Consider the following 16,051-nt stretch of genomic DNA (forward strand, 5'->3'; position numbering starts at 1 on the left):
CAGAGCATTTAACATTTGAGTAATCTCCTCTGTCAGACTTTCCTCCTTTGCCTTCAGATCTTCTGAAACCTTTCTTATCAGAACTTGCACCTTTCCTGGAAAACTTCTTTCCTCTCCTGAATTTCCTGTATGCAACCTTTGTGATCCCTTTCACAATAAGAGCACACAACTTCATCATCTCCTCATCAGGGTCCATCTCAGGTATATTTTCAGTTTCTGAGTCATCATCACTATCAGAACTTGATGACTCAGTATCAGACTTTGTGATGAGAGCCTTTCCCTTGCCTTTCCTTGAGGCAGGTTCTTTGGAAATTTCCTCCTCAGCCACAAAAGCAACTGTCCTTGACTTTCTTCCATTCCTCTTGCTTCTTTTTTCCATCTCATGTTCATGAGACTTGAACATCCCATAAATTTCATCAAGAGTTATTTCGTCAAGCTTATAGTTGTCTCTTATTATCGTGGCCTTCAAATCCCATCTTTCAGGAAGAGCTAACAGGAATTTAATATTTGGATCTTCAATATCATACTCTTTGTCAACTAGTGACAAATCATTCAAGAGTTTGACAAATCTGTCATATAAATCAGTTAATGACTCATCAGGCTTTGAGTCAAAGTGCTCATACTCTTGAGTAAGTATTGTCTTCCTGTTCTTGTTGATTGAATCAGTTCCCTGACACCTTGTTTCCAAAGCATCCCATATCTCTTTTGCAGTCTTACATTGAATTACCGTGTTTGACATGACATTATCAATGGCACTATGCAGCAAGTGTCTTACCTTTACATCCTTTACAATTGATGAGATATCTTCAGCAGTGTAATTATTTTTCTCCTTTGGTACAGACTTTACTGGCTGACCTGCAACTTCCACAGAGAGTTTGGTTGGCATATGTAGTCCTTCATTAATCATGTCGAGATATTCTGGATCTGCAGCTTCCAGAAAAATAGCCATCTTCACTTTCCATATGGAATACTCAGAAGGTTTCAACATGGGAACTCTTATAGTGTCATATCGACTATGGGTTATGATTTTTGGAGGTTCTTCAGTTTTAGTGGGCTTGGTTGGAGTTTCTTCTTCAGACATGATTGATTTTGGATCTTAAACTGTTTGTGTGTTAACAGATGGCCCTGATACCACTTGTTAGGTCACTGTAGATGGGGGTTGAATACAGTGTTTAGCACAATCAAATCGAATACAAGAACTCAAGTAACAGAAAACAGATTTTATTCAACAGAATAAAATCTGTTACAATATGGAACTGTCCTCTCTCAGTGATGAACAAATTATCACGAGAGCTGCTAGAGTTATCAAGAATAATAACGTCGATAATCGTAACACTTATAGTGTAAACTCTGTGTTTGTGTTTATATACTACACAGTTACAAGATAATCTTCTAATTGATATGAAATATATCAACTAGTTATCTTTTCTTCCAAGTATTCTATTCTTCATAGAATTTATTCTTCATGCACAATTCTTTCTGTCTTAGTCCCGATCTTCTTTTCTTTTAATCAGCCGCCTTCCTTATCTGAAAGTCATCTTAAATCTTGATATTATCTCCTGATAAATATCTTCTGAATCTTAAGTTCTGTCTTCAATATAAGTGCTGATTTCCAGTTAAGTACAGATTTATCCTGTTTAAGTAAGAGCTGAAAACTAAACACAAATTATATTACACATGACATTATCAAATATATCTAACATGATGTCTATTTTGACACTTAATGGTGGTTGTTTCATATCGGTTAAACACTGATGTGAAAAGGAGTACATAACATCAGTTCTAAAGGAGAATCGATGTCGTACACTACAGACATCAACATGGTTTTCAAACTGATGGTTCATAGATAAGTAGACATCAGTTTCTGAGTAAAAACTGATGCATAAAATGCTATTTACATCGGTGCAAAGCCGATGTGAAAAATTATGACTTTTTTCTACACCCACCTAGACATTGGTTTTGAAATTTTTAGACATCGGTGTAGAACTGATGTTTATTGACCCTATGGTGATATTACTACAAGTATTGGTGTAAAAAAAAGATTATTTTAAAATTACATATCGTGGAGTGGTGGACTTGGATTCTTTCAGGAGCATTTTCTTCATTGTTTATAGAAAATGTCATGTTTCTATGAATGGAAATCAAAGAAATATATTAAATGACTTTTACAATAAACAATAAGTTATAGATGAAAGCAAAAAATTACAAAGATTTAATTTATGCATTTTACTGAAAAAATGCAAACCAAATCAAGCTAAAAATTAGTACTAATTTAAAGATGTAAAATATTCTAAACAAAATGAAAATAGAAACATGAAGATTGAATTCGATGAGGAATTATTATATTGAAAATAAATTACTAAATATTACAAACACTTGCAATCATATTCAAAATTTAAGCGCGTCCAAAAACTCAAGCCAAACTTCATATATATCGGTTCGTGCATCTAGAAGATACGAATTTTTAAAGAATTAGATTGAAGCATCACTTACCAAATTGAATCGAAAATCGTCAATGATGATAAGTATTATGTAGACCGTAGATGTGGGTGATATACATTAAGGAAAACTAGCAAAAGAATTTTTATGCGGTCAATTTTTATAAAAACTAGCGATATGTGAAAAGTTTTTTAGAAAGAAAGAGGGGAACTGAGGAGATGACTACATGGAATGAATGTTCAAAGAGTGTAATATATATATATATATATATATATATATATATATATATTGAGCGGTTTAAAGGGTACAGAAAAGTCGAGAATGTACTAGAATTGGGCCGACTTAGTTATAAGATATCAATGAACTGTCCTCATTGTATACTGGGCCAGAATTGTAATTTTACGAAGATATTTTAAAGAATTGAGTAACAGTTAAAAAAAGCCCAACAATCAAATAAGCAAAAGTTCTTTCTGATTCGTTGTGAAGAGGCCAATAAGCTAAAACTCGGTTAATTCTGATTATATGAACGAAGTGGTGTTATATATTTTTTTCTATAATCTTGGTCCAATATTTTTATAAAAAAATATTACTATACTTATATACTTATAGTATAGTGCTTATGAAGATCGATTACCTATATACACACTTCACCCTCTATCTATCCCTTACCTCCCCCACTTTCAGATCTGAAAAGCTCCATTATCAACGTCATTTTCGGTTATTTGAACTCAAATAAGCTAATACAGAGTTTGTAAAAGATTGTGATGATGTGTTTATTTATGTAACCTCAAGTGTACGGTGTCTATTGCTAGTATAAAGTGGCAAGTGGGTTTTATCCACAAGAAGACATGTACAGTCGATTTCGACTCAATTACTATAGATTGTTTCAAGACAAAAATGATTGTGTGAAGAATATTATACTAGCTAAGAATTAACACTTAGGTAATTACATTAAACAATGAATATAAAAATCTACGACAATTAGTTCTACCATGCTCACACAATTCCTAGCTTCGAACATCAAGCTACTAAATTGGGCATACAACTATAGTATGGTAATCTGTCTCAATTATTAACACTCTAGAAACATACTTACACATCAATAACTTTTGGTAATTCAATTAATCATACAATTAAAGAAATTCTTAATGTCTCTCGAGTATTAACGCTATCAAAAATTCAATGATAATCCCTCTCTTACTTTAAGTTCTACTAATCGTATAAGTGCTTCTAGCAAGTAAAAACTCCCGATCTATTACTCCAATTTACATAGAATTTGTTCATGATATCGTCTGATTACACAAGTTAATAATGAAAACATAATTAACTAGAATAACCATAATACAGTAAAAATGGTGCTAAAATTATAGTGCGAATATGACTTCCACTCTCTGCCCTATAAACGACTACTTACTAATAATTACACAAGTTAAACAACTAAGAAAATTAAGAAACATAATTAAGCTAATAAGAACATGTAATCTTCAATCCTGTCACGAGACTTAAGTCTATGATTTTCTTCTCTTTGTATAAAAACCCTAATGTTAGTTTTAGGTCCTGGATATGAGGAGATATGAATGAAGAATGTCTAATAGTTAAGTTTAACTTAATAGAAAGATAATTAGTATCATCTTACCAAAAATAAGTAACAGACAAGATAATCAGTGCCTACATTAGGAAGGATCCACTCCTCTCAGACAGACAAGTGAAGGACATAAGCCCCAGACACAATTCTATATATAGTGTCCTACAGATCAGAGTTGAACAAGTACTTTAAGTTATGCAAAAATTGTATTCCTTAATAAGTTGCATGATATCTACTTTGGTATTCTTGTTGCAATATAAGAAGTGATAACTCCGGTGAGCGGGCGGCTCCGTCCGACGGTGTTCCTGGACCTTCTGTGCGGGGGTGAGGTGTAGCTGCTGGTTGGGCGCCTGCAAAACAACACCGAAAGGGGGGTTTGGCTCCCACGGCGCCTCCGGTGTGAGAATAAGAACAGGCTTTGGAGAAGATGAAGGTATATATGTTTATGTAATCTAGAGGCTGTTGTGTATGTGTGTTTATATGTGATGGCTGCTGTATGTTTTTGAGTGTATGAGAGTGTGTGAGTGTAAGAGAAAATATTTTCCAACCCCTAAACCCTTCAGCCCTGGGGGGTATATATAGCCCCAAGGTAGGGTTTAGGGGCAGTTACCTCTAAATCTGGGCCATTCGATCTTGGGACCAGAGGATGCCTGGCTTGGGTGGATTGCTTACATGTGTCCAGGGGAGGACCACCTCCAGAGTGTCCTAATGGCCCCTGACACGCGCCGTGCTTGTCTGGTGTGCTGGTTGTTGATAGCTGTCATAGTCACGTGCCCACGTACCTTTCCTTGGCGGGTTGTGGGATGTGCATGTGCTTGCTAGGACCTCCCTAACTGTGGTTTTGGCCCCAATCCGGATCCGGGTATGTAGGCGGATCCGGATCCGGGAGGTAGGATAGACCCGGGCCTGGGCTCCTATGCTTGATTGGCCTGGGAGAGGGGGGTCTTAGCAGGTCGGTTGAGCATGCCTCCCTTTAGTCCAGGTTGACGCCTATCCGGGTCTCTTGTACCCTATCATTTGCCCCCCACTCCCTTATGTAGAATTTCTGGATGAGGGAGTAGAGTAGGGTTGCATATTTGGCTTAGTAAAGAAAAATTTGTGATCCTGGTTGCCCCCCAATCCGGATCTGGTGTAATGGATAGAAAAGTTGCTTCAGAAAAATTTGTGATCCTGGTTGCCCCCCAATCCGGATCTGGTGTGATGGATGCCAATCCGGATTTAGGTAGAAAAGTTGCCTCAGGAAAATTTCTGCGCCTGGTTGCCCCCCAAACCGGATCTGGTGTAATGGATGCCAATCCGGATTTAGGTAGAATAGGTGCTCCTGGAAAATTTGTGATCCTATTTGCCCCCCAATCCGGATCTGGTGTGATGGATGCCAATCCGAATTTAGGTAGAAAAGTTGCCTCAGGAAAATTTCTGCGCCTGGTTGCCCCCCAACCCGGATCTGGTGTGATGGATGCCAATCCGGATTAAGGTAGGATGGTTGCCTCAGAAAAATTTCTACCCCTGGTTGCCCCCCAAACCGGATCTGATGTCATGGATACCAATCCGGATTAAGTAGAATGGTTCCTTTAAAAATGAATCTGGTTGACAATGATCCGGATTATTGCTATTGATCCGGGTCCTGGGCTGTGGAATTTGAAAAGTTTGGGATTTTGAAACGGCTTTGCTCATTTTCCCCCTTTCGAATTTGAATTTTGGACAGTTACTCCCTAGAATCCCGCCCTACAATCATTGAGGGGTTTAAATATGCTTTAATATTCATATATATAAAATATAAATGCATTGGCAAACCAAGAGGTTTTTTGCTTTTTGGTTTTGTAACTTATTTGCCAGCCAACCGTACCTTGCCACGTGGCAGGGGATGTTTATTCTCCAGGGCCTATAAAAAGCTTGCTTCTTCTTTCAATTTTTCTTTTATCTCACAAAAAAGATATAAACGAAGCCCAATAGTCTCCCTTTTCTTTCGAAGTCTTGCGTTTCTTGGTGGAGATTTTCGCCGCCGTGCCGCTGTTCTTTTTGTTTTGGTCGCGATTTGTAAGTTCTTCTGTCCCCCTTTTTAGTCACTTTTCTTGATTCCTTTTGTTTTTTCTTGAAATTGATGCATGCTTGAGTTTTATATTCCGTTCGCGATTTGGGAGTATAAATCGGCCTATGTGGTTATATTTTGTGATTGGTGTTGTTATTTTGTGGTTTTATTTGTTTGGATCTGTAGTTTTTGGCTTCTTTGTTATGTTTTTTGCACGAAAATTGGGTTTTGTGTTCGGGTTTTCTGGGTTTTTTGACGGTGTTCTTCGTGTTCTTGGCTAAAATATATTTGTGTATAGGTAAAAATGGTTAATTTTGCTTTTTGATTCTTGGGTTTACTGTTTGGGGTAAGGGTTTTGATTTTGATCTGGGTCGAGGGTATAGGATCCGGATCCGGGGGAGGTTTATGGGTTTATATGACTTAGGTTTTTTTTAAGCTGTTCTGGTAGTTTTTGGTTGCTATTGATCCGGATCTGAGTGTTTACCACAACGATCCGGGTCCATGGTTGTTTTGCTATTTATTTGTGGTTAACATGATCCGGATCGTTGATGTTTTTCCGGGTTGGACTTGCATTGGTGGTCCGGATCATTAGGTTATGGTATTACTAACATAGCACACTTGATCCGGACCTCTTAGCGAAACAATTAAAATATTTAGGGACCAGGCTTACTGACCTTCATTTTAATAGGTATATGGTCCGGATCAAGGAGCGGGCTAGAAAAGTCTATAACTGCTACCCAAACTTTTCTGGAGAGGAGAGTGACCCGGATTCATCTGGTATAGAACAGATCCGGGTGGAGATGGTTAAGAAAGTTCCTGCTTTCGCCGAGATAATCTCAAAGTTCAGATATAAGAGAATGCCTGGGGGCTCAGTTCCCTTCACGCCCGAGGGGTACTGAATAGATGTTAAGTATCACTTTGTTGAAAAGCCGACCGAAATCGAAAACGAGGTCTATTATAGCCGGGTTAGACACGATAGACAGCCCGACGGTCACCCCGGGGTATATAACCAGGAAGCTCTTGAGAGGATGTTCTCTACTTTCCCTATAAGCCGGGATTACTACCAGTTGAAGGACTCGTTTTCTGAGGCTGATCCGGGTGAGTTGAATGAGGCGATCCGGGCTGCTTTGTAGTAGACTCCAGATATTGAGTGGAGATGGCCAGAACCCAATGAGAGGATCTATCATCGGCCAGAAGATGGTTTTGTCCCGGTTTGGATGGAACATCTCAGATCCGGGTGGAGCCCCCGGTGCCATATGTTTATCAAGCATCTCTGTAAGCACGTGTACAGGATTTCCCCGATGCAAATCACCCCGAATGAAATAAAGTCGATGACATGGTTCATCGCTTGCTGTAACAAATCCGAATTCTTGCCCACCTTGAAGTTTTTTTATCAGATTTTTTATCTCTCCAAATCGAGTCAGAAACCTTTTTATGAGATCAGGTTCCGGGCCTCGGAGTGTGGTTACGGCCCGGGTAGAGCCAAGCCAATAACGCACCAGTCTTCTTTGAAGTATTGGACTGGTGAGATAATCCTTCTGAAGGGATATGACTTGGCCTATCTCCCTTACTTTACTACTGAAGGGGTTCAAACCAAGTTTAACCCGGCTGTGCTCGAAGGCCGGGCTATCACCCATATTAGATGTTTCTGTGATTCTCTCGAGTTTCAGCCGACTCGGGACACATTCATGAACCATAAGCTTCTTTTCAATCTTGGCTGTAAGTTTTCCTTTAATTGTGAATAAGATGCTTGCCCTTGATCCAGATTTCTTTCACTTAACTAGATAATCCAGATCAAGGTCCAGTTTCCTTTTAACTTGTTTTTATATGTTTTTTTTTACTTTGATCAGGATCTCTTTCTTCCAGATTAATGATCCGGATCAACGTATAGTTTGCTTGTAGAATATAGTTTGTTGTCTCTGATCCGGATCTCTTTCACCCGTCTTGATGATCCGGATCATGCTTCAGTTGGATTTTAACATGTTTGGCTAAATTTGTTGCCCCTGATCCGGAATTTAACCTTGGGTTTTTTTTTTGTTCCCACAGGTCTTCCTCATTTCAACCGGGATTTTCTGAGAATCATGTCTTCTTCCGCATATGCTGCTGCTTTCAACACTCTCGGGCTGGCCTTTAAGACAAGCAAGGGTGCCCCTGGTCCCGGATCTGGCTCCGCAGATATTGAGGGAGGGGCCGAGTCCTCCGTCCCTCCGAACATCCCGGATCCGGGCCATCAGTCTGAGCCCGAGGTTCAGGAGATTCCGGGCGGTGATGGCCCTCCGAGTAAGAAAAGAAAGTCTGTTCCGAACAAGCCGCCCCGGGGCAAAACTGTGGTTTCCAACCGGGTTATATGTGATTCGGAAGGCCGAGGGCCCGATGGAGAGGCCGTGAAGACAGGCACCAAAACTCTAATCGACCTAGCCGGGTTCATGTCCAGTATCCCCTCCGAAGAAGATTGGGAGGAGGTTGAGGGATATAATATGACTGCTGCCTTGAAGAGGGTCACAGGTCAATGGGGGCAGGTAACTTCTGAACTTTTATGCTCATAGTTCCGGATTGTGCCCCCCAATCCACTTTTTGCTTGTAATAATGTTCTTTTTTTTGTTTCTCAGCTTGGGAGTGCGATATCCATCTGCTCCGATGTTGCCTTCACTGAGCTCAAGGAGGCTAACAACCGGACTAAAGCTGAGAAGATGCTTTTTGATTCCCTGAGGGGTGAGCTTGAGGAGGCCCGGGAGGGGTTCCATGTGGTGGAGGCCGGGCTGAACGAGAAACTGAAGGATTCGGAGACCCGGGCTGAGGGGCTGGCCAAGGAAGTGGAGAGGCTCAAGGCCGAGCTTGCTGCTAAAGAGAATTTGAACAAGGAGGCTATCATTGCTGAGTTCAAGGCCAGCGATGTTTATGACTTCGAGGTTGCTCAGGCCGGGGTTCCCGAGGTGCGCAGGTCCTGGGTAGTTGCCGAGCGCCATATCAAAACTGACCCCTTTGCTTCCTGGGAGAGCTTTATTCAGGAGTTCTTTGCTGCAAAGGCTGCAGTCGAGCAGGGTCAAGGGGAACCGGAGCCCTATGATGGTCCGAGCCCCAGCTTCCTCTAGATCCGGACCATCTCCGCAAAGCTTCTCGGGCCCAGCCCATGTAATTTCATTTCTAGGATTTCTTATTTTCGTACTTTGATTTGAACTATATGTAATATTTGGATTTGTTCCGGATTGATGTCAATCCGGATCCTGCTTTGAAATTTTCTTCCGTCGTAGAAAATGTTTGCTTTTCTTTCATCTGTTGTTTTTATTTTTATGAGGAATCTGGATCCTGGCTCTATTGCGCAAATGATCCTGATTCGGGTTGTGGCTATGGTCCCCGATCCAGATGGGCTTTATATCTGGATTGTTCCGGGTATGAAGTCATATCCGGATTTGCTGTTGAAATTGTTTTCAATCCGGGTATGATACCCACTTGGGTTGATTTTAGTTTCAAATTTGCTCTCAATCCGGGTATGAATCCCACCCGGTTTGATGTTTGCTTTTTTGCTTTATGTACTTGGGAAATCTAAGTGCATAATTGTTGTTTATAACCCGGATTTGAATGTTAATTCGGGTTGTTTTTTGCTTTTAAATTTGCTTTCAATCCGGGTTTAAATCCCACCCGGTTTGATGTTTACTTTTTTGCTTTATGTACTTAGGAAATCTAAGTACATAATTGTTGTTTGCAACCCGGATTTGGATGCTTATCCGAATTGATTTTTGTTTTTAAATTTTCTTTCAATCCGGGTTTAAATCCCACCCGGTTTGATGTTTGCTTTTTTGCTTTATGTACTTAGGAAATCTAAGTACATAATTGTTGTTTGCAACCCGGATTTGGATGCTTATCCGGATTGATTTTTGTTTTTAAATTTGCTTTCAATCCGGGTATAAGACCCACTTGGGTTGATGTTTGCTTTTTTGCTTTATGTACTTGGAAAATGCGAGTACATAATGGTTGTTTGTAACCCGGATTTGAATGCTAATCTGGGCTATTTTTTGCTTTTAAATTTGCTTTCAATCCGGGTATAAGACCCACCCGAGTTGATGTTTGCTTTTTTGGTTTATGTACTTGGAAAATGTAAGTACATAATGGTTGTTTGTAACCCGGATTTGAATGCTAATCCGGGTTGTTTTTTGCTTTTAAATTTGCTTTCAATCCGGGTATGTCTAACCCGGATTGGTGATTGCTCCATTTACTTAGAATTTTTCTAAGCAAATAGTGGTAGCTTTTATTGTTTGCTTCTAACCTGGGTATGAGAACGTGCCCGGGTTGTTTTTTTCTTCCATAACTGGTAATTTAAAAGTAATAACTTTCTAGGAAAGGAAAATTCTTTTCATTGATTTGCAAATTTTTTCGTACAAGATATAAGATCATAGATTGGTTGTTTGCCATAGGCTACAAGTTCTGGTTGCTTTTGTTTGCTTTTTCTACTGGTAAAACTTTCCGAGCCTGAGTCCATGCCATGTATTCGGTACTTCAGACTCATCCATGTTCATGAGCTTGTATGTTCCTGGCCTTAGAACTCCTTGACTTTGTATGGGCCTTCCCACTTTGGCATTAGCTTTCCAGTGTTGGTGGGGTCTGAAGCTTCCGTGTCTCGAAGTACCAGGTCTCCAACTTGAAAGTTTTTGACCCGGGACTTCTTGCTGAAGTGCTCTCTTGTTTTCTGCTTATATTTTTCCATTCTTGCCACTGCCTGGTCTCGGATTTCATCAATTAGCTCAATATTCGTTCTGAGCCCCTCCTCATTTGCTATCTCATCAAAGTTGATTGCTCGATAGGAGGGGGATCCTACTTCAATTGGTAGCATGGCTTCAGTTCCATAAGCCAGCTTGAAGGGGGTTTCTCCTGTGCTTATTCTGGGGCTTGTTCTGTATGCCCAAAGTATATTAGGCAATTCTTCTAGGCATTTGGTTTTGCTTTCCCTGAGTCTCTTCTCTATCCCCCTGAGAAGTATTCGGTTTGTTACTTCAACTTGGGCGTTTCCTTGAGGGTAGGCTACTGATGACTTCTTGTGCCGGATGCCCCTTTCTTGAAGGTAGGATTCGAATTCTGAACCAACGAACTGTGGACCATTATGTGAGACCAGTACCCTCGGGATCCCAAACCTCATCAATATGTTGTCCATGAACTTGATGCAGTCTTGTTGGTTTATTGTTCTCATTGCCTTTGCCTCTACCCATTTTGTCATATAATCAATTGAGACTAGTAAGTACCTGAGGTCTCCTCTGGCCCTGGGAAAGGGTCCCATGATATCAATGCCCCATACAACAAATGAGATTGGTGACAAGACTGAAGAAGGTAGGACTGGGCTCATCCGTGTCACATTGCTGAAGAGTTGGCATTCCATGCATTTTTTCACAAAGTTTATTGAATCCTGATGGATAGTAGGCCAGTAGTACCCCTGCCTTATGATTTTGTGAGCTAGTGCCTTTGCGGACATGTGGTCCCCGCAGATTCCTTCATGAACTTCCATGAGGCAGTACTGTGCCTCTCTTGGGCCTATGCATTTGAGGATTGGGGAGGAGAAGGTCCGGCGATAGAGTATTCCCTCTTCCATGAAGAATTTTGAAGCTTTTGCCTTTAACCTTTGTGCCTTCCCTTTATCCTCCGGGAGCTCTCCCTTCTCCAAGTAGTTAATGAATGGGGTCATCCAATTTGGACTATTGTCTATTTCCATGACTTCCTCAGAATCTGTGCTTGGTTTCTGCAATTCTTCGAAGTAGACGGAGCAATCCAGGTCTGATGAATTTTGAACAAGCTTAGGTAGTGTATCGGCTTCTGAATTTTCCTCTCTACAGATTTGGATGACTTGTATTCTTGGTATCAAGGCGAGGTAGCTTTGGACCAGAGCCTGGTACTTGGCTAGAACTGGATCCTTGGCTATGTACTCGCCATTTGTTTGCTTTACGACGATCTGGGAGTCGCTGAGATTCTGGATCCTGAGTGTTCTTGCTAGCTTCAATCTTGCAATCAAGGCCTCGTACTCTGCTTGGTTGTTTGTTGCTGAGAATGCAAATGAGATCGCTGTTTGGATTGTGAACCCTTCTGGGCTCTTTAGGATAAGCCCGGCTCCCGATCTTTCATTGGTTGAAGAACCATCAACTTTGAGAGCCCAGGCTTCTATTTCTTGATCTGTGTTTCTCTCAGGGTCAATGCACATGGGCAAGGGCTCTTCTTCTGGGAAATTGCATTCTATGATGAAATCAGCTAGAGCATGGGCTTTGATTGCTGTTCTAGGAATGAAACTTAGGTTGAACTGACTTAGCTCAACTGCCCAATTTACCAACCTCCCTGAGACATCTGGCTTGTGTATTATCTTCCTTAATGGTTGATTTATTACAACTCGTATCTTCCTTCCCTGGAAGTAGTGTTTGAGTTTCCTGGATGCTGTGACTAAGGCAAAAGCAAACTTTTCTAGCCTCGGGTACCAGGTCTCTGCATCTTTTAGCACTTGGCTCACATAATAAACTGGTTGCTATTTGCCATTCTCTTCCCTGATCTAGGCTGCTCCAACTGCCAGGGCCCCTGCTGACAGGTAAAGGGATAGGGGTTCCCCGGGTTGAGCTTTTGTTAACACAGGGGGTTGAGAAAGGTACCTTTTGATTTCTTCAAATGCGCTTTGGCATTCCGGGCTCCAATTAACTTCTTTCTTATTGGTTGCTCCTTTTAACAGGTCAAAAAAGGGTAGGCATCTCTCAGCTAGCTTGGAGATGAATCTTCTGAGTGCTGCTAGTGATCCTGCTAGCTTCTGCACATCTTTCTGTGTTCTGGGGGCCTTCATCTCTTGGATTTCCTTTATCTTTTCTGGGTTGGCCTCAATCCCTCGGTTGCTTATCATGAATCCGAGGAATTTTCCTGCCTCTACTCCGAATGTACATTTTTCTGGATTGAGTCTGAGAGAGTATTTTCTCAAGTTTTCGAAGTATTCTCTCAGGTCTCCTATGTGCCCGGGGATGCTTGTGGATTTTGCAATCATGTCGTCCACATAGGATTCCAGGTTCCTTCCAATCTGGTCCTTGAAGATTTTGTTCATTGCCCTTTGATATGTTGTTCCCGCATTAGTCAATCCGAACGACAGCATTACATAGGCATAGACCTCCCTGTGGGTGATGAAGGCTGTCTTTAGAATGTCTCTGGGATTCATCTTGATCTGGTTGTACCCCGAGTAGGCGTCCATGAAACTTAGCATCACATGCCCAGAGGTTGTATCGATCAATTGATCAATATTTGGCAAGGGGTAGGGGTCTTTGGGGCATGCACTGTTCAAGTCTGTGTAATCGATACACATTCTCCACTTTCCGTTTGCTTTTTTCACCATCACTACATTTGCCAGCCATTCTGGGTACTTGACTTCGCATATTATTCCAGCTTTCAGTAGTTTCTCAATTTCTTCATCGATTGCTTTCTGCCTTTCCGGGGCAAAATTTCTTCTCTTTTGCTTGACTGGCTTCCTCTCTGGGTTGACGTCCAAGCTATGCATCGCTATGGATTCATCCAACCCGGGCATTTCTTTCGGGGTCTAAGCGAATATATCAGAGTACCCTTGGAGTAGTGACACCAGGTCTTTTCTGAAATTAGCCTCGAGCCCGGATCCTATCTTTATCTTTTTTGAAGGATCGCTTGTACTGATCAGAATTGTTTCTGTTTCAACAGCGGCCTCTATCTTGGATTGATCCGTATCTGATACCATATTCTGGATCCGAGCCTCTGTGTTCTTTTTCATATAAATCTGAGCCTGGGCTGTCATCTCTTTATTGTTTCTTTCTTCAGTCATTTCTGGGATGGTTGCTTGCACAGTAGGGTTGGTTTGGTCAATGCCTAGGCCCAATTCAATCCTTTCTGTGACTTGGTTGCTTTTTTGCTCTTCTGAGCCTTGTTTGGTTGCTTTTGGATCTGAGAGGGTCTCTATGACCTGACCTTCTTTTCTCCCATCATCCCTTGATTGTTGGTGATGTTTCATAATACTTTGCTGTTTCCGGAGCACGACAGCCTTTCTCTTGTTGTCTTGATGGGTCTCAGCCATTACCAGAGCCTGGCTATAACATCTTTCAGCTACCTCATAGTCTCCCTTAATTTCTCCTACCCCGATTGGGGTTGGGAACTTGATTTTCAAATGTGATATGGAGGTGATTGCTTGGATCCTGGTCAAGGCTGAGCGTCCGATTATGCCGTTGTAAGATGAGGGAGTATTGATCACGTAGAACTTAATCACATGGATAACTTGGTTTGGGGCCGATCCAAATATCACTGGCAAGTACAAAGTTCCTTGGATCGGGACCAAGTTGTTCCCGAACCCATATAGAGGGTCCTCTCGGCATTCATTTGAGCACACGCTCCCTAGCTTCATCCGGTCCACAGTATGCCTGAAGAGTATGTTTACTGAAGATCCGTTATCAATCAGCATCCTTCTCACTTCGTTGTCAAAGATATCAAGTGTTACCATCAAGGCTTCGTTGTGATTTGGGTTGACCCCTTCATAATCCTTGCTGCTGAATGAGATCATCATCTCCGGGTATGACTGAATTGAGACTACCTCATCTCCTGAGCCCGGGCTCCTAGGGGGAGAGTGTGAGCCTCCCAGGACCACATTTACCACATTCTTACCTTTTCTTTGCCTTTCCTCTCTCTGATTTTTCTCCCTTGAGATGTACTGATTGAGGTTCCCCTTCTTGACTTGATCTTCAATGAAGTATTTTAAAGAGAGACAATTTTCAGTCTTGTGTCCATGAGTTTCATGATAGTCGCACTGCCTGTTGTAAGGCCTGCTCTCTGGGGGAGTCTGCATTGGCTTTGGAGGATAGTAGAATGGCTTTCCCTTGATCTCTTTCAGTATCTCTTCTCGGGTCCTGTTTAGTTGTGTCCACTCTGGTTCTTGCCTAGGCTCCCTTTGCTGCCTAGGGGGACCGGGATCACTTTTGGATTCTGTCTTAGGACCCAATCTTTGGAATATTGGGGTGTTTTGTACAACATTTGTTTTCTGGGTTTGGTTGCTTTGTTTGAACTTTTTTTCCTGATGGTAACCCCCTTTCGATCGGTCATCAGAAGATTTGTTCCTGTTCCCTCCATTCCGAGTCATTCTCATTGCCTGGAAAACATCTGTTTCTTTTATGAACCGGGCTGCCATAGAATAAGCAGCGTCCAGGCTTTGGGGTTCCTTGTTTATCAATTCCACAATATATCTCTCGTTGTGTTCTGGATCCAGGTTTCTTCGAAATATGCTTAGAGCCTCCCTTTCATCGAGATTCGAAACTTTGTTGATGGCTTCCTGGAACCTCCGCATGTAGGCTGAGAGTGCTTCGTTATCGTACTGGCGGATTGTCTCCAGGTGGCACATGTGCATTTCATGTGTTTTATTGGCTCTGAATCTTCTAAGGAAGGCTTCTCTGAATTCTTTCCAGGAGTGGATGCTTCTTGATGGGATTCTGCTGAACCATCTTTGAGCCCCCCTTTGAGGGTCGAGGCGAAGAATCTGGATTTCGTCAAGTCATTGTAATAGTATATCTGAGCTATCTGTTCGAAGTAGTTGAGGTGATCTTCCGGATCCCCCAGCCCATCGAAAGAATCGAAGTTGTAGTGTTTGAGATTTTTCTATCAGGGGATGGCTTCTAGGGAGTGGCTGAAGGGCGTGAGGGTCTCCCCAACTTCCACCCCGGATTCTTTCTCCATTTTTCTCTGGAGCTCGTAGATCATTTCCTTGAGGTCTTTCTGACCCACCTCTTCGTCATCGGAAATGAGTTCGGGGGTAGGGTCCCTCCAAGTTCTTTTTCCTTTTGTTTTAGCTAGGAGCCTCTCCTCCTCCATCTGCATTCTTTTCTGAATTTTTTGCTCCAGCTATTCCTCCTCTTCTTTTCTTATCTTTTCTCTGATTTCTTCTAACTTTTTCTTTCTGGTTGCTTCTGTCTCCTTCTTACTAGGCTCTTTTTGATTCTTTTTTGCCTTAGCCTCAATTCGGTCGAAGACAGATCTCCTGGATTGCT

This window comes from Apium graveolens, chromosome 6 (assembly GCF_009905375.1).
Source record: "Apium graveolens cultivar Ventura chromosome 6, ASM990537v1, whole genome shotgun sequence".
Taxonomy (NCBI): Eukaryota; Viridiplantae; Streptophyta; class Magnoliopsida; order Apiales; family Apiaceae; genus Apium; species Apium graveolens.